General features: G+C 40.6%; 1 long non-coding RNA gene across 2 annotated transcripts; it reads right to left on the bottom strand.

The window, feature by feature from the left end:
- Window positions 1-7,021: 7,021 nt before the first annotated feature.
- On the bottom strand, window positions 7,022-11,905 carry LOC148874288 (uncharacterized). 2 transcript variants are annotated; one of them, XR_016111326.1, is made up of 4 exons: window positions 9,843-11,829; window positions 9,669-9,761; window positions 9,141-9,587; window positions 7,022-7,226 (listed from the first exon to the last, which is right to left on the bottom strand). It is a non-coding gene; the product is annotated as an uncharacterized LOC148874288 (long non-coding RNA). The 2 variants fall into 2 exon arrangements; XR_016111322.1 differs by lacking the exon at window positions 7,022-7,226 and having other exon boundaries at window positions 8,345-9,587; window positions 9,843-11,905.
- Window positions 11,906-25,510: the final 13,605 nt, after the last annotated feature.

The following is a 25,510-nucleotide window of genomic DNA, read 5'->3' as shown; positions in this document are numbered from 1 at the left end:
TGTTAGACAGTATATGCCTTTAGCTCCAATCAGATTGATGTACTTATTGTCATTTATTGTCAATGATTAAAGTGCATAATTGATTCATGTTATATTGGAGTGTTTTTGTGTAATACCCTTAAATTGGCTTATGAGACTCATGTTAGTTTAGAATCTTCACAGCTGCTGGATAGATCTAGGGAGATTTATCCTACCAAGGCTGACACTGATGTGCCGCTAAGTTGGTTGCGGTGGCTTGTTTCAGCTGCCAGAGTGAGAAATGATGTACATGCAGTGTGGGTTTGCTTAAAACCCTGAATTGGACCAAATTCCAGTATTGCTCAGGACCTTGGAGATAGATGGGCAAAATTGGAATGTTACACTTGAACCCTAGACTCGATTATGGTACTGCACTAGGTGCTGGATTGGGCTATCTTTGATATGCCAATCAGTGAGATCCTTGATCGGGTCAAAACTTGGGTATGTTGGGACAGTCCGAGAATTCACTTGAGTGGGTGATCATAGTGACAGGATCAGCCCCTTTGTTGGACAAAGTGAATGATCGGGGAATGCACTCTCTGATAGAAACCTAAACTGCCGGCAATGGATTTCAAATGTGTTTGAAATTTGTTTTGCAAAATATATTTATATAGAGATATACTTATATGATATGGTTTCACAAAATGTTTGCAAAAATGTTTTAATTCCCAGGATCCATGTGAGTACAAAGTGCAACACTGTACCTTGTAGTCGAGGGAAAGGTTCTCTCTTGTCGGGCAATGTTTGATCATTAAAGGCTAAGAGGTTAAGTGTAAGATCATTGAAGGTAATACCTGATGGGCTAATCTTTAATCTGCCCACAGTCCTTGGGACTTCATAAGGTGGCTTGACCCAATGACCATTTAGTGTAAATGTTGAGCCCGTTAAGAGCCCATGGTGATGAACTTAGGGGTTTACTGTGACATACAGTGAATTTGGCCAAGCCTTGTAACAAAGAGTAGGCTGAACCCATGTGGCTGATGTATAGATCAATGCTAGGGTCCCACGCCATACAAAGAGAACCAAATTAGCCAACATATAAGGGGTTATGTGAGCAATATGACTTAATAGGCCTAAAGCCCATTTCGAACTGGGCTTAAGTGGTTTAATTAAAATGGGCCATTTTGGGTTTATAATCTAACTGGAATTAGCAGTTGGATAAGATGGGTCTTATAAACTTGAGAGTCTAAATACAAGATTTAGATTAGGAAATCTCATTCCTAATAAGATAAGGAAGCTGATCCTGAAAGGATTATAAATGGGGGGCGAATTCCATAGAGAGAACACACTCCTTTCTGTAGTCTTTTCTCTCCCTCAGTTCTTGGTGCCATTCCAGTTCGATCTCCACCTCCTGGAGTGATCAAGAACCGTTCATGATATTGTTTCTTGGTGAAGAAACAATAAGAAGTCGTGCTCACACCACCCTACTGGTGTCTCCGGAAGTGTATCGTTAACCATTTTGAAACACTAGTTTCAACATTTATAAATTTTTTCGATTCTCAAAATAACTACAAATGCAGTTAGTGGTGAGAAAGGGGTCGTATCCACAGGGAAGCGAGGGAAAATCATTACATACTTCAATTCAAAAAAAATAACACGATTGGAGATTGTAGAAACACAAAAATTTAATTAATTAAACTGGAATCCATTAAAATAAAATTCTAATAATGCTGAAAGTGAAACTTGCAAAAAGATAAATAAATAAATAAGTAAAGGAAAAACTAAATAGAAAGTCTACAACTCGGTTAGAGGTAGTAGTCTCCGGATCTATCCTTTAACCCTCAAACTCCTCGAGTTAGGCCTTCTGTCTTACCTAGCCAAATTTCAAATCTGTAGATAGGAAGACAAAAATAAGGATTGGAAATTAAAGAACGAAAAACAAAATCTGAAACTAATGGAAAATTGGTTGGGATTCAAATCCAGAGGTGGCAATAGTGGCTAGGAGAATTGCAAGCAGGAACCCCTACTCTTGCCTGGGCATTCTCCCCTCCCTCTACCCTTAAACTTCTCAAGAATAGCCTTTTGTCTTACCTGGGGGTAGAATCCAACCCCTTCTCAGGATCCCTTGAGCCATTGTATAAAGAAGGGTGGATAAAATTGTGATTAAAGAGAAAGAGGGGGGCGGTAGCTGGGTTTTAGCAAAAATAAGGGCACTCTAGGGTTTAGAATGGAGGGTTAGGATTGTTCTAAGGTGATCTTAAGGCTGTAAAGAAAAGGAGAGGGCACCTAATATTATGTAGGGCTGAGATTTGGGCCCCCAGAATTGGCTGGTGGAGATTTAGGCGCCTAGGGCTAAAAGGTGGAGATTAAAGGGAGTGGGTCGCTCCCTAGGGTGAATGGCTAAGATAGAGAGTAAAATAGAGAGCTGAGATCTAGTGGCTAAAGGTTGAATGGTGATGATTAGTAGTTAGGTGGTGCCCTAGGATTAGAATGCACTCCAAAGAGGGTGCCCTAGAATGGAGGGTGGAGATTAGATGTTAGGAAGGGATGGAAGGTTAGGATTTAGTAGTTAGGGGCGGCTAGAGTTTGTTGGAGATGAAAAGAATGAGTGAAGAGGCGCCCTAATGTTTACTAGGGATAGGGGAGTATGCCAATAGAGTAGGAGGGGCGCCATTCTGGGTTAGTTTTTCACAAAAACACCCATTCTCTCAGTTGGAATTCACACTAGCTTCCCAAAAACTACATTTCAGCCATGAAGCTTCCCCAGTTTTCCCCAAGATTTGCAAAGAGACCTCAGAGGTCACAATATTGAATTTAACTGGGAAAAGGGGAAATTTTGACTATTCTAAGGCTTAAAATACCCCTGAAATGATACCCTTAGGGCATCAAACTACAGAGTTATCACCTACTCGATTCTTGGTGAAGAATCCCAGGTTCCTGCTGAAGAACATTTCTTGTTGATCATACCTCAACATACGCTGTGTCATCTTAAGTGGAGGTGGACTTGGTATCCTCTTTGGGCGTGAACACCTACATTGAGAGTTCCTTTTGATTTTGTATTAGGTATATCCCTCTCCCTCCTTTTAGTTTCAGATTTGGCCCAGTTTTTTTTTCAAGAATAAACCTTGAAAATGTAGTTTTCTAAATCATGGAATACGCTTCCCGGATGGGAAAGAAAGAAAATTTTTGAAATTTCACCCAACCTCCCTACAAGTTTCAGCCATCCATATGATGGATCTCCCATCCCTTCAATGCCAAGATGCTGAGAGCAAACTAGATTGTTAAAATTTCGATGACCTGATGAAGACTCACTTTGGTGACTTGAATGAGCCAGCCCGGATGAGCCTTGTTAGCCTTGTTCGCGAGGTCTCCCCTACAGGTTGAGCCCTTCGTGTATCCCGTAGGAGTCAGCAGCCAATGGACCATAGTCGCCTTGTGGGTCAAGCCTTTCAAGGTTCTCATGCGAGTTGGCAACCTGCAGTTAGTAGAGTTGCCCCCATAGGTTGAGCTCCCTATGGCTTATTATAGGAGTAGACGACCAACACCTCCGGGGACTGACACAATGCAGCATTGGCACCGACTTGCTATTCAAATTCCAATATTGACACATGTATCACAAGGGGAAGCCAAACCACTTTCAGCATCAAGGCCCTCTAAGCCGACCTTGAAATGTCTTTGTAACAGGTAGGCTGACCTATGCAGGTCGTCTCCCATCTATCTAGCTTGGCACCATTTTGACAATTGAAATTATAACCGCTTTGGCAACTGGGCCGATACTTATGAGCTAATCAAACTAGTCACACTAGGCCAAAAGACCTATAACAAGCTACTCCCTTTGCCGAGCTGACCTCAACTCGAGAGTGGGGAGCAATTGATGAGGGCAAATTTGGCCCTCCACTGACATCATGACACATGGCATCTCATAAATAGCTGGATGACACCCCGATACCATGTAGGCGATGACTTGCCTTAGACAAAATTGTGGAGACCTACCTCCAGAGACGTACTAGAGATCTGGACACCTACCTCTAGAGACCTATTGGAGACCTAGCGACCTACCTCTGCCGACTTTGAGACCTACCTCCAGAGACCTAGAGACCTGGAGACTTACCTCCAAAGACCTACTAGAGACATGGAGAACTACCTCCAGAGGCCTATTGGAGACCTAGAAACCTACCTCTAGAGACCTACTAGAGACCTGGTGACCTGCCTCTAGAGACCTACTCGAGACCTAGGGACCTACCTCCAGAGAGCTACTTGAGACCTGGAGACCTACTGGAAACCTGGTGACCTACCTCTAGAGACTTACTAGAGACTTGGAGACCTACCACCAGAGACCTGGAGATCAACCTCCAGAGGCTTATTGGAAACCTAGCGACCTACTAGAGACCTGGCAACCTACCTCTACTGACTTGGTGACCTACCTCTAGGGACCTAATGGAGATCTGGAGACCTACCTTTGTCGACCTGGCTATCTACCTCCAGAGACCTACTGGACACATGGAGATCTACCTTTGGAGACCTATTGGAGACTTGACGACCTATCTTCAGAGACCTACTAGAGACGTGGCGACCTACCTCCATTAACATGGCAACCTACCTTCGGAGAGACTTGGCATCCAAGTGACACCTTGACATTGAGTAAGCAAATCACCGTAACAGGTGGGCTAGTAGCACCTCGCCTATGGCCGACCTAAAGTACCTCGATCTGGCCAACCTAAAGGACCTCCAATTAAGGAGTGACTGCCTTTAGAAGTCAATCGAGCTAAGTAGGGTATAAGTGATGACCTACAAGGCATGCTCGCCGATCTATTACATAGATCTGTTATCAAGACCAAGTTCTCCAAAATAAAAACACTCAATAGTTAGGCCAACCTACCCATGCTAGAGTTATTCAGGCGAGCCGTAATGCTCACATAGATTATGTAACCGACGTAATAACTCAGCTAACTATGCGGAAATGACTCTGTGAGAAGATGGGATCTGTTACAGGAGGTCTCTAATTCCACACGGCTCACACTTATATAAAGGCACCATTTTCCTAAGAGTATGTATGCACAATTTAGTTATTGCAGCTCTCCAGCTCTCTTACTTTTAGCTCCCTTAAAAATCTCCAATTCACTCACTTAATCATTAGAGTGCTCACCCCGAGTAAAGAAACCCAAGCACTCTAATATTGTTTCCTTGCAGGTCTCTCAAAAAATTACACAGGGAAGCATCCAAATCAGCTTCTGAGTCATTAGCCAACTGGGGAGCTGCCAGATTGCGCATCATCAGTTACTTTTGTACATTTCAATTTCGAGTAAAAAATATTATGTACTTTCATCAATCATGAATACATTGATCACATTTCTCTTTCACATTTATATTTTCTATTCATATTATTATCTATACCCTGGTCCACCAGGAAGGCCCTATTCTAGAAGGTGCAATGACATATACCCTGGTTCGTCAGGAAGGCCTTGTTCTGGCGGGTGCTATGACATATTCCCTAGTCTGCCAAAGAAGGCCCTATCAACACTAGGCACGATCACATATACCCTGGTCCACTAGGAAGGCCCTGTTCCGGCAAGTGCGATGACATATTCCCTAGTCTGCCCAGGAATGCCCTAGCAATCCCAAGTATGGTCCCATAATTCCCTGGTCCACTCAGGAAGGCTCTGGCAACCCCAGGTGTGATGAAGCATCCTTTGGCAAGCCCAGAAAGACATTGGCAGCACCAAATGCAGTAATATATCCTCCAACAACACCAAAAGAAACAACAAACCTCAACACTTAGCTTTCTAAAGTGCGATGACTTATCATGGAAAACCCAGAAAAGCAATGGAAACACCAGACATTATGATAAAACCTAACATGTGGTTTTCCCAAATATGATAACATTATTAGGCAAACCCAAGATGACCTTGGAAAGTCCAAGGACGATGACTGATAACATCAACAGAAAAGCCATTGTAACAAGCATCACAACACTTGGTGATGACATGTCCTGTTAACACCAGAAAAGTGTAACAAATCCAAATGCACTGATACACTTTAACAAAAAAAAACCCTTGGTAACTACAAGGCGATGAAACACTACAGACACCTAACACTCTAGGTTGCGATGACATAACCAAGTCACACTGTGACAATCCAAAAGATTTCATATGTGATGGCACACTGTGGTTATATTAGTATTCACAATATATGCATAAATTTGGCATTTTTATTGGAAACATGATGAGAATATCTTGACTGAAATAGGCACGTTTGTAATTGTGACAAGGAATTCACATGCCCCGTTACGTCAAAGAAACAACCAAATAACAAGCGATAACAAAACAATTATCCGCCATTGGCGCACAATCAATTATTATATTTAAACAAGTGCTCATACTCTAGGCACAGGTAATGCAAAACTACTTAGAATTGTACAAACTTCGCACATTTTGTCCATTGCAAAGATGGACATATAAGAGAAGCTACTAAGCTCTACAACTATCTAATCGCTATGGGGCCAAAGTCTCTATCTTACGGCCTGGAAAATGACCAAAATAGTGAACTAATGGAAGCCCAAAACCACTTCGAGCACACTCGGTATGATAAGACTTTGTAGCATTACATTCAGCCCAGTAAGCCTACTAGCATTGCATTCATCCCAAATGTCCCACACAAAGGTAGGGATTTCTTGCAATCAAACCAGTCAAGCAATAATCAATGAAATAAGAATTAACTGATTACATACACGAACACAAACATCATCTTTTCATTAAACATTCTATGTCTTTACAAAAATATAGCACTTCTCCTCATACGAGTGATTTCCACCAAACTCTGTCATTGTGACCGGATTTCTATAATTTCTTTATCTTCCTCATCAATATGTGGTGTGTCCGAAAGTGTGTCATTAGCCACTTCAGAACACCAGTTTCAATATTTATAAATTTTTTGATTCTCAAAATAACTACAAAACATAGTTAGTGGTGAGAAAGGGGTCGTATCCATAGGGAAGCAAGGGAAAAATTATTACGTACTTCAATCCGGACAAAATAACTAGGTTTGAGATTGCAGAAACACAAAATTTAATTAACTGAACTGGAATCCATTAAAATAAATTTCTAACAATGATGAAAGTAAAAATTGCAAAAAAAAATAAATAAATAACAGAAATACAAAACTAAATAAAAAATCTGTAACTCGGTCAGAGGTAGCAATCTCTAGATCTATCCTTTGACCCTTGAACTCCTCGACATGGGCCTTCTGTCTTACTTGGCCGAATTTCAGATCTACAGAAAGGAAGACAAAAATTAAATTTGATAAAAATAAATTGCAAAAATAAAATAAAATTTGGAAATTAAAGAACAGAAAATCAAAACACGCATAAAAAGTAAATCTAAAACTATGAAAAATTGGTTGGGATCCGGATCCATAGGTGGCAGTAGTGGCTAGGCAAATTGTAAGCAGGAACCCCTCCTCTTGCCTGGACATTCTGCTCTTTCTCTACCCTTGAACTTCTCAAGAACAACCTTCCATCTTACTTGGGGAAAAACTCCAACCAAAAATAACATAAAAGAAAATAAAGAAAATGAAAGGGATGGCTAATCAAATCCAGTGGCAGTAGTTGCAGATTATTTGGACTACTTGCAGGAACCCCTTCTGACAAGAACTAGGCATCTTTACCTTCTACAACCCTTGAACTCCTCAAGAAACCTTAGCCTTGTGAACTGGGTGAATTGACCAACCCCTTCTCCAGGGCCCTTGGAGTCATTTTTATCGAGAAGGGTGGGCAAAACTAGGATTAGAGAGAATGAGAGGGGCGGCAATTGAGTTTATGCAGAAATATGGGCACCCTAAGATTGAGAATTGAGGGTTAGGATTGTTCTAAGGTGATATTAAAGCTGAAAAGAGAAAGAGAGGGCACCCAATATTATGAAGGGCAGAGATTTGGGTGCCTAGAATGGAGGGAGTATATTTGGGTGCCTAAAGCTGGAGAAATGTGATTGGTTGGTGTGATGTGGCACCTTAAAGGGATTCGTTGTGGTTTAAGGAGTGAGGTGTAAGGCTAGGATGTTGTATAGGGAGAGATCTAAAGGTATGAGGGGCTGCTAAGGCTTGGATGGTTGAGATTAGAAGTTAAGGAGGAGTGGAGGGTGGAGGTTTGATAGCCTAGGGAGGATAGGATTTGTTGGAAGTGAAAAGAATGAGTGAAGAGGCGTTTTAGGGTTTTTTAAAGAGAGGGGAGTATGCTAATACAATAGGAGGGGCACCTATCTGGGTTTGGCAGATAGGAGGCACCTTCCTGTGCTTAGTTTTTCATAGAAACACCCCGTCTCTTAGTTAGAACTCACACCAGCTTTTCAAAAACTGCATTTCAGCCCTGAAACTTCTCCAGTTTTCCCCAGAATTTGCACAAGGACCCTTAGAGGTCACAATATTGAATTTAATCGGGAAATGACACATTTTGACTATTCTTAGGCCTAAAATACCCCTAAAATGATGCCCTTAAGGCATCAAAATACAGAGTTATCAATATGCCACACTATTTTCTTTTGGCGAGCAATCTTGTTGAGCAAAGCATTTAGTTTTTCCTTAGCTTTTGCAAGATTTGCTTGGACAACCCTTTGGCGTAGGAGGAGTTCATTGGAAGCGCTCGCAATCAAGGGCTTGGATTCCTGGTACCCAGCCTTCTAGGAAACATGTTCCAAGAGAACCACCCTCTCCTCTATACAATCCATCTTGAAACCCAAGGAGGCAAAGGATGCACAGGTTCTCATCCAATGGACAAAAGTAGACCATGAGAGTTCATCTATCGACTGGTCCATAATGCAGTTCATAACTGCTACTATAGTGTTCAATGACGCCCCCATAACCATTGGTGGGAAGTCGCCTGTCGGTAGCCACCCCTTCCGAATGACCAACGCTGTAGACTTCTCCACAAATTTTGAAATGACATACTTTTCATGCTTACGGATGGCCTGAATGACAACCGAATCGATAATGAAGTAGCTCAGAGGCACGAGTTCATGCTTTTCATTATAGTCCTTGAGGTCCTAATGCACCAATATGAGCTCCTCAGAATATGACATAGGCTTAGTGAGCGATGGGGTCACAACACCCACAGGGTCAGACTCAGGCTAACTCTCAGAGCATACATTCGACTCCGTTGAAGCCTTGTACTGTTGAGAACACACCACTGTTACCTCTACATAGTTTTCATACTCCTCTTCACGTTGAGATTCCGACAATGAATCCCCACAAAGCTCTCGGGCAATACAAAAGTAGTCATCTTCTTAGGCTCCTCTCCATGGTCTGTAGCAAAGAGCCTCTGCTCACGCCCTAGCTCGCTACTCCGATACAGAGGGCTCATGCCTCTAAGCTGCCTTAGTCTTACCCATCAAACCCCTGGAGGTCTATTCTTCCATGAGAGCAGAGGGTTCTTGTTCTTGCCCTGGCTTGCCAGACACAGACTCGCAGGCAGCAGCATCCCTGTCAGCACACGCTTGAACACCCACATCCTCTAGGTTAACAGATGGGTGCTCAGGTAAGTTTTGCTCTTGGACAGGGGGCTACAAAGACTTAAGATCTGCTACCGAGCGCCTAATCACAGGTGCCACTGAGACATCCGCCAAGTTCACATCGCAGAATTCCTATGACAAGGCAAATATGATGCGATTAAAGGCACAACATAACAAATTAAGGAATCAAATAAGCAATTAAATCACACATACCTTCTCACCCACCCACAACACCCTCAGAAGGTACTTGTGGGGTTTCAGCTTCGGGCGAGCCTCGCTAGCATCGACCCGCTTCAACACAAATGACTAAAATAGTAATGTTAGTACACAATAGCAGATGGCGCAATAAATTCAAACATAAATCGAACAAGAATGACACAAGCTTACCAATCCAGAGCTTTCTTTCTCCTTCCTCTAACGACGAGGAGCCATCTTCTTCACTCGTCCTCTGGCGACGGGAACAGTAACCACCCTGGTAGAAGGAACCGGGACCGCAAATTGCACCGATTTTATATCTAATGCCTCCCCAACCTCAGGAGAAGAACTGGGGGATCTTATGCAGCCTCTTTAAGATGCTCCTGTCGAGCATCTCCAACTGGATGCTCCCTCACCTGGGACGCTAGAACGTCATACTCTGATTCACAAACCGGCCCCGATACTGATGGCTAGAAAGACCAGGGCACCCTTGTTGTCTTGGATCCCTTAGGGGCATGGGGATGGCTGCCTTCACCCTCTTCAATAGTGGGAATCTTACCTTTATGAACAGCGCCAAAGAACTCCCGCTTCTCCTTAACAACTTGAGAAGCACTAGATTGGGAAGGGGCCTCCACCTGCCCCTGTTCAGCTTCGTGACCCGGAGGGGGGGGGGGCATAATATGATGGGGGCGGGGTCAGCAACCATAAACGACTGCATCCCGCCAAACAGTGAACAAACATAAGATAAGTGCAGCGACCTGCACACCTCGACCCTCCTGAAACCTACTAGAGGGATACGAGAAATTCCAGGGAACACTAACTCATTCTGGCAACTCCAGAATACATCCTCACCCGAAGATTGTAAGAACTACGATCCAATACCATCATAACCGAACTACTAGAGAAGTTGATTAGGATGGTAAGATGTCACTTACGCCTCGCGGGCCCGATCAAGATATGCGATGACCCCAGGCCAGAGTACAAGATGTGCCACATGGGCAAGAGGGTGAGTGGTCTCAACAACACACTGTTTTTCCCCATACTTGGAACATTGACGCTTCTGCAGAATGGCATGGAATGACAAACAAGATGAATATATGGCCTCCAAACAAAACCCTCGAGTGAAGACAACTTCAGCTCGATCTCAACAATGCCAAACTATTTAAGCTTCTTGGCATCGAGCCATCGCTTCCCTCGGCAAACACCCAGAGACTATTCCCCGGTCTGATCCCCATCTAGAGTCGCAATAGTAACACCAAAGGAGATAGCCAATGGGGACTAACACTAAGCTAAAACTGCTCACAAATGAACATAAAAAAATGCGAGAAAATGTAGCTGCAACGATGTTTGCAGCTTGGATCCAATATCTGATGGGCAGTGTCATCCATCTGATCGAACAAGTATCCCCAAAACATAGAGGCCAAGCAATCGATGGCCACCAGGAGCAAGAACAACAAGAGGAATCAAAACCATTTGAAGGTCGTAGTTAAGGGATGCAATATAAAGGATAACTGCAGCAAGATGACATTGGTTGTCCCCCTTACAAACCATAATGTCACCCAGACCCTTACTGAAAGGGCCAAAAGAGCAGAAAAATCTTCAACGATGATGCCAAATTCACCAAAAGCATCCTGTGAGTACGGAAACACCAACGCTCCAATAGGAACTTCATGTAGCTGATCCCCCTTCTTGCTGGGGAGGTCCAAAAACCAGTCGACAAAATGAAGAAGACCGGCATCCCAAAGTAACTGACAGAACATAGGGTTCTCCAGTTTGTAGCGAGCCCAATCAGAATAGTTTACCGATGATTTCGAGTCATTGGTCTAAGGTTCATGACATCGAAAAGACATGGGACGGTCCAAACGACCATACAGGCACATCAACTCCTTCCCCTCTATAGCATTGAACTCACCTCCTCTGCCTGTAGCTACTGGCATAGGAGGCTAGAAAGCCTTTCCACCATCGGCCATTTTCATAGCCTCACACTCTGAGAGCATCTCTAAAATATCTATAACTCTGTCGAAGTCGACAAAGGGACGCTCAGACTTCTTCTGAGCACAAGGAGACATTGCAGCAAATGGGTTTGAAGAAATGAAAAGATGGGAGCACTCAGAAAGCGAGATAAATCAAACAGAGAAAGCGCAACAGACTCGCAACGAAAAATGCAAATATGAAGCACAAAAATCTTCCCAAGCATTACCTTCTTATAGAAGCCTCGCACAAGTATGGAAGTTCAAATGACACCGTGGAAGACCAAGAGAAATGATGACCAGTCTCCTGTCGTCGCTCAATAAAAAAAGAAGCATGATGTAAATTACAGATTTACCCTAAAAAAGGTAGGCCAATCGCAGAACAATTTAAAAGGACTGCCATTATTAACAAACAGCCACTTCGCAAAACCAACACCAAATCACCGACCCACATGCACATCCATCGTGCAGTAATGCCATACAACTATTATACTTGATAAATGATGAAAACCACATCACATGCATGTCTCACTACCACTAAATGCCACGAGAATGCAAAAAACCTCTGCTCCAAAGATTTCATAGGGAAATAAAAAAGTAGTGAATCGAGCACGCTATTAACACATAGAAAACATGCCAAAATATTGCTCAAATTATAAAACACCACAATAAATTTTATAGCAAAAATTAGGGACTGTAAGTCAAAACAACAACCCCAATCACCAAACACCTAAAAGATCTACAGGCATACTTGATCTAATATATATTGATGTATGTGATCCCCTGATTGTTAGGACACATAACCAGCATGTCTATTTTATAACTTTTACCGATGATCACTCATGGTATGGTTACGTGTACCTAATGAGAAATAAGTCTGAATCATTTGAAATGTTCAAAGAGTTCAGGCAAGAGGTCAAGAAACAGTTGGGGAGATAGTTCAAAGCCCTTCGATCAAATCGAAGAGGTGAATATCTCTACGACGAATTCATAGACTACTTAAGGGACAATGGGATTGTTTTACAGTTACCTCCTCCAGCTACACCACAATTAAATGGTGTGCCAGAGAGGAGGAACCAGACTTTATTGGATATGGTCTGGTCACTTCTCGTACACCCAAAACTAACTACATCCTTTTGGGGGTACGCATTAGAGACTGTGATATATGTGCTGAATCGAGTTCCAACCAAATTTGTTCCTAGGACTCCATATGAGCTACGGACCAGTAAGAAACCAAGTGTAAGACACTTGAAGATTTGGGGTTGTCCAGGACATGTTAAAAGAACAAGTGCAAACAAATTAAAATCCAAGACTAGTCGTTGCCTATTTGTAGGCTACCTCAAAGCCTCTGTAGGATATTTATTCTATGAACCAAAAGATAAAAGCTTTTTTTTTTTTCAGTCGAAATGCTCATTTCTTAGAAGAAGATTACATCCTAAACAATCATCATCAGGAAGTTGTTCATGATGAGGAGAGATCAGGGGTAGTGGGAGATGTCCAACAGGCTCCAAATAATAACCAACCTAGATGGTCTACCCAGGAATCCAGGCCTCCGGTTCGTTATGGCTATTGATAGCTATAAATATATAACCCTAGCAAGTGCACTAGTTATCAAGTAGTATAAAAATATCGTTCCCACAGGGATTTAACAAAATAAGTATTAGAACCACCATCTTCCCTAATTATCTGGACAATCGAATTTTAGATTTGAGTAAGATCTACTGAAAATAAAAACTAGAGAAAGATAATAGAAACAAAGGTGATCACTAACCGAATATGCAATGGATGAAATCGCTAGGACTTTTGGTCCATCTAACCAATGTAATGAATATTGATGGGTTCGATTAACCAAGATTATTTGACATTCCCATAAGCTGAGGTCTTTCCGGTGTTATTTAATATTCTCTCTCAAGATATACTAAATTTATGCCCATTAGGTAGCCTTTCGATCTCTCGAGTAGAGCTCTCAAGATGGGAGTGCATTAAGTCCAAGAAAACCATTAAATTCAGATGAATCATGTATATATATCTCTATATACCATTCAATTCACACTATGAATTATCCAGTCGATTATGTGAATATTTTTCTCTCGATTCATTCACATAACTCAAATCAATTAAGAGGTGGCCAAGCTCTTAATTGCATTAAGCACAATAATTCATGAACTATATGAAAATCACAATCTTGGATAAATCATAAAGAAAAAAATATATTCATTAACATGATTAGGCTTTTCTAAGCCCTATCAAGAAACAAATCAGTTCATGATAGAAGAATTAAAGCAAACAAAGGGAAAGAAAGAACTCTTGGATTCGCCCATGGTGCTGAAATCTCCTCTTCTTGCTGCCACCTTCTTCTTGAAGTTTCTTGAATTCTTGATCCTTTCTTGACTGATTGCTCCTTGCTTCTTGATTCAATCCCCAAGATTGAGTGATGCCTCAAGCTAGTCCACCCCCCATTATATAGCTTAAAGGGGAGGGGGTGGTCTCCTACTTCCTCTTGAAGTTTATCTTACAAGAATAGAAAGTCCTATTCTAATCCTATTCTTATCTCTTTATCTAAAGAACTCAATCCCTTCATCTTTCTAAGATTACATCAAGAATTTAGATCTGGAAGGACTCCTCTCAGTTTCTTGTTTTGGATTTGTATTAAACCTCCTCTGCAAATTGGGCTTCAGCCAGGCTTTTCTGCAAGTTGGGCTTCAATTGCGGATTGGGCCTTCCTACGAATTTGCCCTAACTTCGGGCCTGGATTTGACTTCGATGCAAGCCAAATCTACAAAAGCCCAAAACATAAAAGTTGTGGATTTTTCTTTTATCTTTCCAGTGGGTCTTGAATCAGTCCAATCGAAGTTCGAATACATGAGTTAGGCACAGATTACTGAATGATGTTGAAATTGTGAAAAATCATCCGATTTGTCTTTCTTTGCTCCTGATGCCTTCTTTCATGCCTCTTAAACCGAAATACAAGAAATATGAGTCTAATTAAGTACTAATTCAGTATAAAAGACAGAATATTAAGGAATAAAATATGATAGATTTTATTCTCATAAGCTATGATCAAGAAAATTACTTGATGGAAGCAACGACTAATGAGGAAGATCCCGTGATTTATACAAAAGCAATGTTGGACATACATTCCTTGAAGTGTGTAGATGCCATGAGAGCTGAGATGGACTCAATGAAGACTAATGAAATCTGGACTCTAGTAGATCCACCCCTTGGGGTGAAAGCAATTGGTGGCAAATGGACCTATATAAGGAAGAAGGGCCCCGATGGTAAAATTGAGACCTACAAGGCTCACCTTATGGCAAAAGGTACACTCAGAAAAATGGAATCGACTATGAGGAAACCTTTTTGCCCGTGGCCATGCTTAAATACACTAGGATTCTACTAGCTGTAGCAGCAAACCATAACTACGAGATTTGGAAAATGGATGTCAAAACTGCATTCCTGAACGAAGATCTAATTGAAGATGTCTACATGCAACAACTGCAAGGATTTATTGTTGCAGGACAGAAACACATAGTGTGTAAACTTAATCAATCTATATATGGAATTAAGCAAGTTTCTTGGAGCTGGAACATCCAATTTGACTCTACCATCAAACAATTTAACTTTGAGCAGAATCCGGATGAGCCCTACGTTTACAGGAATATAGTGAGAGATAAGGTTACGTTCTTGGTTCTGTATGTAGATGACATCCTACTCATTAGGAATGATGTAGGGATATTAACTATGGTGAAAGTGTGTCTTTCACAGCAATTCTCCATGAAAGGTCATGGAGAAGCCTCCTACAACTTGGGTTTTTGACTCTATAGAGATAGATCAAAGAGGATAATAGGATTATCCCAGTCTATTTACATTGACAAGATTGTTAAGAGATACAACATGGAGAACTCCAAGAAAGGAAATGTTCATTTCAAGCACAGAGTCACTCTCTCCAAGGATATGTCTTTCAAGACTCCCAAGGAGATTGAGGGCATGAGAGAGGTTCCCTATGTCAGCCGTAGGGAGCATCATGTATGTCATATTGTGCACTTGGCCAAACATTGCTCATGCCATGAGTGTGGTAAACAAATATCATTCAAAATCTAGGACAGGAGTATTAGACAACTGTAAAAACATATTGAAATGCCTTCGAAGGAAAAAAAGAGTTTTGTCTGGTGTTCGATGGTAGTTCACTATAGATTGTTGGATATACTAATATCGACTTTTAGTCAGACCTAGATGATAGAATGTCTACATCTGGTCACATTTTTCACAATGGGGTCCTATATAGTAAGAATAACAGTCTACAACCTAGGCCGAGCACATTGTTGTAAGTAGGGTTGCCTATAGATGAAGTGGTTCATCTTAGAATTTGGAATCCTACCATTGTTGTATGATAACACTATTGGTAGAGGGGGAGTCCAGATTCAGATGGTAGCAACAACAGAGGATGTGCATGATCCATTGACTAAGCCACTAACATAGAAAGTGTTTTAGAAACATGTGGAAAGTATGGGACTCCAGCTTGTATCCTATTGGACTTAAGTGCAAGTGGGAGCTGTTAGACAGTGTATTCCCTTAACTCCAATAAGCTTGATGTACAATATGGCATTTATTGGAAATGAATAAAGTAAATATTTGATTCATGTTAGATTGGTGTGTTTCTATGTAATACCCTTAAACTAGACATTTATTAGACTCGTGTTAGTTTAGAATCTTCACAGTCGTTGATAGAAATGGAGAGATTTATCCTACCAAGGCTGACACTGATGTACCGCTAAGTGGGTTGGGGTAGCTTGTGTCAGCTGTCAGGGTGAGACCTAAGGTACATGGAGTGTGGGTTTTCTTAATACATGAATCAGACCAAATTCCAATATTGCCCTATACCTTGGAGACAGATGGGCAAAACTAGAATGTTACACCTGACCCCTAGAGTCGACTATGGTACTGCACTAGGTGTCAGATTGGGTTGTCTTTGATACGCCAATCAGTGAGAATGCACTAGGTGTCGGATTGGGGTAGTATGAGAATGCACTCTCTCTGATGGAAACGTAAACTGTCGGCAGTTGATTTCCAACTTGTTGGTCCGTATCAGGTATTCCTCCCCCTAATCTTGGTTTCAGATTTGTTCCGTTTTGTTTCAACAACGAACCTTGAAAAAATGCAGTTTTTCTAAATCAGGAAATATGATTACTAGATGGGATAAAGAAATTTTTTGAAATTTCGCCCAGCCACCCTGCATGGTTCAGACATCCATATGATGGATATCCTATCCCTTCAGTGGTATCAGAGACAGGTTCAAGTCTTGAACGAAATCTGGACCAGATTTGAACTTGTGCAAATGAGTAGAAATTGTTCTACACAATTTGCGCAAGTTTACTATTTTCTGAGAAATCGGTTCTCAGTAATGGGCGTACAGATCTGAAATTATTTCTTTATTATTCTTTAATGATTATGGAATGGTTATGTAATCGTTTCTTGAATTCTTGGGTTGTTGTGTGATGGAGATTGAATTCTTTAAAGGTGGCAAGATTTGCGCACCCTGCAAATTTTTTATTCTATTCATTTTGGTCTATAAATAAATATTTTATTTTATTTTTAGACAAAATGTATAGGATTTGATGTGATGTAATTAATAGAAAATTAGGTTTTTCTAATTTTTTTTCACATATGAAGACTTACTAGAGCGCATGGAGGAAGATAAGATCTTTTGCAGTTAAAGAAACTGCAATCTGTGATTTGCAAATATGGATTTCACTATCTGCAATTAACCCTTTGTTTTGTAGGTGTGAAATCACATGTACAACCCTCTAATATGTTTTCTTGCTGATTCTTGAATGTCTTTAATCGGCTGTAATTAATTTCATATCACAATCTTGAATTGGATCTTGCAATGGACACCAAACCCTAGGTTGGTTTGACCCAAGATTGGTCCAAACTGGTTGGAGCGAACCTATGGTTCAATAGGGGTCTATTCTCAGACCCAAGTTATGATTTGGGTTAAGGGTTTGATGGCCCATTACAAGATGCAATTCGGCCCACCTTGCAAAACCCAGTTTCATTAAGTTAAAACTATATTAGCCTAATTCAGCATAAATGCTATATGGGCCGAACTACCTTTTGCATATCAGCCCATAGACCTAAATAATGTTATATGATAATATTATAGGCTTTAGTGGGCTGACATTGATATAACTTAATTAATTTAGGGTTTTACAGTTGATTTAATTGATTGGATCAATTATGTGTTTGTTTCATGCATGTGATGTATGATGTGTGATGTGCTACGTACATGGACCATAAAGCGCTTGGCCCATGTTAATTCGAAGTGGCTCTTACGCATACCATGGCTGAATGCACATCATTGCCATGGTGTCCTTAAGATCATTGGATGATCTCCCTTCTTGATGGGCCACACATCAGCCTCCTCCCCGAGAGGAATCATGCGGAACCCTAGCCCGTTTAGGGTCCATCTAAATCTGACTTTGAGAAAGCCAAGGGGAACCACTTTGGTTTGACCTAAATAAGAACTAGGGAGTAATTACTCATTCCCTCCATCAAAATATAAGTACATGTGATAGAGAGATTCATATGATGAACTCTCTAAAGGCCTTCCATCATTAGCATGAAGATGGGCTTATCCATAAAATTGGGCTATCCATTTGCTGTGAGTCTGTTGGATTGTTTCATAAGATGATAGGGGTGTCATAGACCGATGTGGGAGGGGCTTATCCTAAAATGGAAGACTCTCTCACGGTACCTTGGCGTTCACGAATATGATGGGTAAGCACTTACTAGACAAAAATGTTTAACATAAAATGGCAATGGACCTTGTTTGATAGAGGCCAAAGGGAAAGCTCATAAGATGAGTGGATATGATCCTTAATAGAAGGTGGTGGGGTTATACGGCTGAAACAGTTGGCTCCATGCACTCTATATGATTTCCCACATTTTCAGAGACATATATCGTAGTCTCCATCACTGAGATAGGAGGGAAATCTCAAAGATAAACAAAATGGAAATGGAACATAGATTAAAAGTCATTTTTATGTAGATAAAATGAATCAAATTAGGTTGTGGGCTAATAATTTACTTTGCCCTTTATCAGAAGTGGAAAATGAACAATTCGCCAAATTGTTGGATGACAATAAGCTTAAGGGCCCAAACTATGCTGACTGGTTCCGTAACCTTATGCTGGTTTTAACATCCGAGAATTTGGACAAGGTTGTTAAAAACCTACTCTGGATCGTCCAGGTGATAGGGCTTTTGAGGCCCATAAGAAGGAATATCAAGAATGGGAAGAGAATAACTCTCTTGCCCAGTGCTACATCATAGCCTCCCTCAACAATTTGATCAGATTGAAGTATCCAAGGATATCCTAGATAGTCTAAGGACGATGTACGGAGAGCAAAATCGTTCTACTCGGCAAAAGGTCTTAAAGCTATTTATGACCGCTAAAATGATTGAGAGTTAAATGGTTCATAACCATTGTCTAAAGATGATGGGCTACATCAATGAACTGGAGGCTCTCGGGTCAGGGCTTGATCATGTCACCAAATTTGATGCCTTCCTAAACTCCTTGCCTCCCTCAAATCAGTTTATCATGAACGACAACATGAATAAGTTAAATGTTAGCCTTCAAGAACTCAATGATTTGTTGCAGAGGTCCGAAGAACTGATAAAAATGATAAACCCTTAGCCATGCTTGTTGAAGGTGGCAAGTCGGGCAAGAAGAAGAGAAAGGCAAAGAAGAAGTTGCAGAAAAAAAAGGTATTTTACTGAATGAAGATCTTACTAAAGATATCTAAATGCAACAACCACAAAGATTCATTGCTGCAGGTCAGGAACACATGGTGTGTAAACTTAATCGATCTATAGATGGACTTAGGCAAGCTTCTAGGATCTGAAACATCCGGTTTGATTCTACCATCAAACAATTTGACTTTGAGCCGAATCCGTATGAGCTCTGCATTTACAGGAAGATAGTGGAAGATAATGTTACATTCCTGGTTGTAGATGACATCCTACTCATTGGGAATAAATAAGGTTACTTTCACAGTAATTTTCCATGAAAGAACTTGGAGAAACCTCCTACATCTTGGGTCTTCAACTTTATAGAGATAGATGAGGATAATAGGATTATCCCAATCTATTTACATTGACTAGATAGTCAAGAAATACAACATAGAGAACTCCAAGAAAGGAAATGTTCCTTTCAGGCACGGAGTCACTCTCTCCAATGTTATGTCTCCCAAATCATTCGAGGAGATTAGGAGCATGAGAGAGGTTCCCTATGCCTTAGTTGTAAGGAGCATCATGTATACTATGCTGTGCACTCAACCAAACATTGCTCAGGCTACGAGTGTGGTAAGAAAATACCGTTCAAAACCCAGGACAAGAGCACTGGACAACTATGAAAACATACTGAAATGCCTTCGAAGGACAAATAGAGTTATGTCCGGTATTCGATGGTAGTTCACTACAGATCATTGGATATATTGAAACCGATTTCTAGTTAGACCTAGATGATAGAATGTCTACATCTGGTTACATCTTCACAATGGGGTCCTATGTAGTCTGAATAACAGTCCACAACTCAAATTGAGCACATTGCTGTAAGTGAGATTGCCTATTGATGAAGTGGTTCATCATAGAATTTGGAATCCTATCACTGTTGTGTGATAACACTATTGGTAGAGGGGACGTCCAGATTCAGATGGTAGCATATGTGGAGAATGTGGTAGACCCATTGACTAAGCCACTGATACAAAAAGTGTTTGAGAAACACGTAAAAAGTATGAGACTCCAACTTGTACCCGATTGGGCCTAAGTGCAAGTGGGAGCTGTTAGACAGTGTATGCCCTTAGCTCCAATAAGCTTGATGTACATTATGACATTTATTGTAAATGAATAAAGTACATATTTTATTCATGTTATATTGGTGTGTTTCTGTGTAATACCCTTAAACTGGACACTTATGAGACTCGTGTTAGTTTAGAATATTCACAGTCATTGATAGATCTGGGGAGATTTGTCTTGCCAATGTTGACACTGATGTGCCGCCAAGTGGGTTGGGGTTGCTTGTCTCAGCTGCCAAGGTGAGACTTGAGGTACATGTAGTGTGGATTTTCTTGAAACTCTAAACCGGACCAAATTCCAGTATTTTCCCGGACCTTGGAGACAGATGGGCAAAACTGGAATGTTACACCTAACCCTAGACTTGATTATGGTACTGCACTAGGTGTCGTATTGAGCTGTCTTTGATATTGGTGAGATTCTTATAGAGGGTCAAAACCTGGGTATGTTGGTGCAGTCCGAGAATTCACCTGAGTGGGTGATCATAGTAACAGGATCAGCCCCTTTGTTGGACAAAGTGAACGATTGGGGAATGCACTCTCTCTGATGAAAACCTAAACTGTCATTAGTTGATTTCAAACTTGTCAAAATTTGTTTTGCAAAATATATTTATATAGAGATATACATATATATTAGTGTTTCACAAAATGTTTGCAGAAGGTTTTAATTCCCGGGATCCATGTGAGTAGAGAGTGCAACACTGCACCTTGCAGCCGAGGGAGAGGTCCTCTCTTGTTGGGTAGTGTATTATCATTAAGGGCTAAGAAGTTAAGTGTAAGACCATTTAGGGATAATAAACATAATGGGTTAATCTCACATCTTCCCACAGTCCTTGGGCATTCATAAGATGGCTGGACCCAAGGACCATTTAGTGTAAATGTTGGGCCCATTAAGAGCCCATGCTGATGGACTCAGGGGTTCACTGTATTCAATAGTGAATTCGGCCAGGTCTTGTAGTAGAGGTTAGTCTGAACCCATGCGGCTTATTTTGAGATCAATGATAGGGTCCCACGCCATACAAAGAGAGCCAAGTTAACCAACATTAAAAGGAAGTGAGCCTGAAAGCTTAATGGGCCTAAATCCCAATTCGAACTAGGTTTATTGGATTAATTAAATATGGGGCAAATCTGGGTATGGATCAGTAGATAACGATAAGAGGATAACTCTTATCCACTTAAAGAGTCCAGATCCAAATAAAGATTTGGATTAGGAAACTTCTAATTAGATTAGGAGAAACTGATCTTGATCTGCAGATAAGATAAGGGATAAGCCTTATCACTTAAAGAGTCCAGATCCAAATAAAGATTTGGATCAAGAAACTCCTAATCAGATTAGGAGATTAACTCTTTAAGGTCTATATAAAGGAGGAGGGCGAACTGGAAAAAGGTTACACAGTTCCTCTGTTTTCTACATTGAGCCCTCTTCTTCTGCTCTTGCCGCCCTACCCTATTCGATCTCCACCATTTGGAGTGATCAAGATTGGATCTTGATATTGTTTCTTGGGGGAAGAAACAATCTTGAAGCTGTGCTCACATCCCTACACAAATCTTGCTGAAGAATTGGGGTTCTTATTGAAGAATCCACTTGCTGATCTTGCCTCACCCTAAGTTGTGTCATCTTCAGGGGAGGAAGGGTTTGGTACCCTCTTTGGGCATGAACACCTACGTTGGGAGGAGCTTTTTGCGTGGATTCCGTATTTCCTCTCCCTAGTCTTTGTTTTAGATTTGGTTTAGTTTGTTTCAAGAACAAACCTTGAAAAATGCAGTTTTTCTAAATCAAGAAATTGGATTCCCATATGGGATAAAGAAATTTTTTGAAAATTTGTCCAACCACCCTACATGGTTTGGCCATCCATATGATGGATATCATATCCCTTCAAATCCCCTATTTAGCGACGGAGCACTGGGTTGTCTAGGTAGTGTTGGGTATGGATGGTTGACCGGTTTCTTGCAAGTGGTGCTTAGATGCCCTGAGAGTTGAAACTCCAAGGCGGCCAGAGGGTGTCAATACAAAAGGCTCAGCAGGGGTGAATAGGGAGTGTTCAAGCACAGTTGTCCTCTGTAACAATAATTGTAGAGTGCTTCTCATCTCGACTTGGATATGTTCTAACTGATCAAAGCAGGTTTTTAAGCCGTAGACTTTGTGGGGAAGGATTTCGATATCGATTTGGTCATTGGCTTCCTAAGGGGCATAATCTTCGAGTTTCGTATTGTATTTTTGGGGTCATCGTGTTGTTCTTCAGGGATGGGTGAGAGGTTGATTCTTCAAGTGGCCATTCTTCATGATCAAGGATAGAATTGAAGATTCTAATGTAATTATGTTGTTGAGGCTATGCAGGATGGTCTCCTTGAAGGAGGGGGAATGAGGTTTTGGTTAAGGGTACGGGCTAAGATAGTGGTATGCTCTCTGTTGTTTGGAAGTCTTAGGGAACTAGGTGGTAGTGAGTGACAATCATCCCCCGGGGTTGTACTTCATTCTCCCTTTTATAGGGTGGATCCCGACACCTTAAGGAGAAGGATCTAAAAAGAGATTGATTCTTGTTAGGAAAGGGAATCCTCGTCTTTATGTCGGTTATCAAGGGGACACTACTGAATTTTTGCCACATGTCCAGTGTGATCCCCTAAGGACAAGGTTTCTTTTCTCCTGAGGAATCTCATATAGCAGGTGTAGGCTACATCTTGGCATAGGCTTCCTCATGGCTACATGGCAAAGGCGACCCAAGTCTGATTGGCGTGTTTGGTTGTGCACTCGGTTGTCTTTGGAGCACTTCATCACGGCTTCCGCAAGTCTCATGCGATGTTCTATTCTCATCATAGGTTTAGAATGACCCTTTGGGCTCATCGTAGGATTAGGATAGCGTACTAAGTTCATCACAAGTTTTGGGTGGCTCTCCATGTTGTTACGAGTGCATGAATGGTTTTGTTTTGATACCTTTATCATGATCATGGCAATGGAGAGCTACATGTACTTACAACACGATCAACATCTTCCGATTCACTATGAAAACTACAAGCCCTGTCAATATCCATCCCACTTGATAGGATAAAGCTCTAGTAGGGAGCCCATAATGAAGAAGTAAGAAAACAAAAAGTTTTAATTTTTGGAGGAACATTAAGACCCCAAACTCTACTTAGAACCAAATTAGACCGGCCCTCTAACAACAACACAAGCCTCACATAATGAAGAAATAAGAAAACAAAAAGTTTTAATTTTTGGAAGAATATTAAGACCCCAAAATCTACTTAGAACCAAATTAGATTGGCCCTCTAACAACAACACAAGCCTCATTATAGGCAAATTTAATAGCAAAATTCCCCTTGGAATCAAACCTCTAAATCATTTTGTCTCCTCTAGAATACGAAAGAAGGTGGATTTGATTTTATTGCACACTAGATTAGTTGCCAATTGTCATATGGTATATGTAGTGCACTGGGTCTTTGTGCTCTTGAACGTCTTGATGCTGGGCTTGTCTTAGCATTTGGTGTGAGAACAAAAGTAAAAGACCAAAAGATTGATTTTGGCACCTAATTTTAGACATATTTTCTAAGTAGTATTACATGATAAACCATGAGACCTAATTCGTTTGAGATAGCCAAACTAGTCCTAACCCAATAATCGGAATAAAGAACTTAGAACTAGAGCCGATCTAATGGTACAAAACTAAGAACCAGAACCAACACAATTGATTCGGTTTGGTTCGATCTACTGAGTAGACCTGACCCATTGACAACCTAGTTTTAAGATGTTAAGTGATCATTCTTAGATGGAAATACAAATAGTTATTGGTTGAAGGTCAATTAAGTAGATTAATTATAAACTATAAGGTGTTTTAGTAATATACAAATTAGACGGTAGGTTTTAATAATGTGGAAGTAAATGACCTTACCTAATATAGTTGTAAGTAGACCTCCTGTGTAAGAATCCTCCAACAAGATGCATGAAAATGTTCAAAATACCCATGTAGTTGTTTTTGACCAAAATGTTTAATTTTCCAATTTTATCTTCAAATTGATCACAGTCCCAAACTCTTTCAATCTCTTTCCCAAAAATGATTTATTTTTCAAAATTGCACTTCATATCTATCATTCAAAGGTTATGTTTGTTTAGGTTTCCCTACCTTTCCCTAATTTTTACTTCAAATCAAATACAACCAAAAGGTAAAACTACAACTTTAAACTCTCACTTTTTTTATGCTCTGAAAGTTAAAACTTGACCAAATGCTTAACGGATTTTTTAGATCTAGTTGTCAACCAGATTTCTATCTGAGAGCAGAAACCGTTCCTTTGTGTTGTGGACTTTTCATTGGATCAAAACCCCAGAAATTAAATAACAAGAAAAAGAGAGAGAGACAAAATGTATTATGACATATTGACATTGGCTTCAAGCTGAACTCAATGATTCATATCCCAAACGAAGGGCTTCACGCTGACATCCATCAACAACTAAATCGATCTCTCGGCTCAGAGACAGCATCGGAATCCCCACAACAAGGTTTCATCGGAATCCCCACATAAATGTTTCCTTCTGATTGTCAACTGAATCGATCTCTACCCCAAAGAAGGGGGGCTTCATGCCGTTTTATTCAGCCTGAGAAATGATCAGCTTCGGAATCCACAAAATCATATAATTGGGTTTTATTTTGAAATTTTAAGAAATATTGGAGAGTAAATTTGAGATTTCATTTTTTTGCAATATTTAATGGTGATGTTCATTATCAAAAAAACTTCAAAAATTTTTAAATAATTTGTCAAACATTAGGATAAGTTTTTGTCTATTTGATAAATTATAGGGTACTTTAAATATTTAACCCAAAGAGATCGTCTCCAAAATGAAATTAGACCCCTCCAGCCTCCAATCCATTGTGAACGATTGGTGCATGAACAGATAGTGCCAATATGAGTATCTAGCCCACACCTGATAAATCCACTCTAAGTCTCCAACCCGATCTTGATTATCTATATCTATACTACCTGTAAAAGAGTGAACGTCCCTTTTTTCTGGAATTTACATTAGACATTTTTACCCCTTGTCTAAGCATCATAC

Source organism: Nelumbo lutea, chromosome 1 (assembly GCF_056320005.1).
Source record: "Nelumbo lutea isolate HS-2025 chromosome 1, American lotus-T2T, whole genome shotgun sequence".
In the NCBI taxonomy this organism is placed as follows: domain Eukaryota; kingdom Viridiplantae; phylum Streptophyta; class Magnoliopsida; order Proteales; family Nelumbonaceae; genus Nelumbo; species Nelumbo lutea.
The sequence above is the reverse complement of the archived record's forward strand: the minus strand, read 5'-3'. Positions and strand labels throughout refer to the sequence as shown.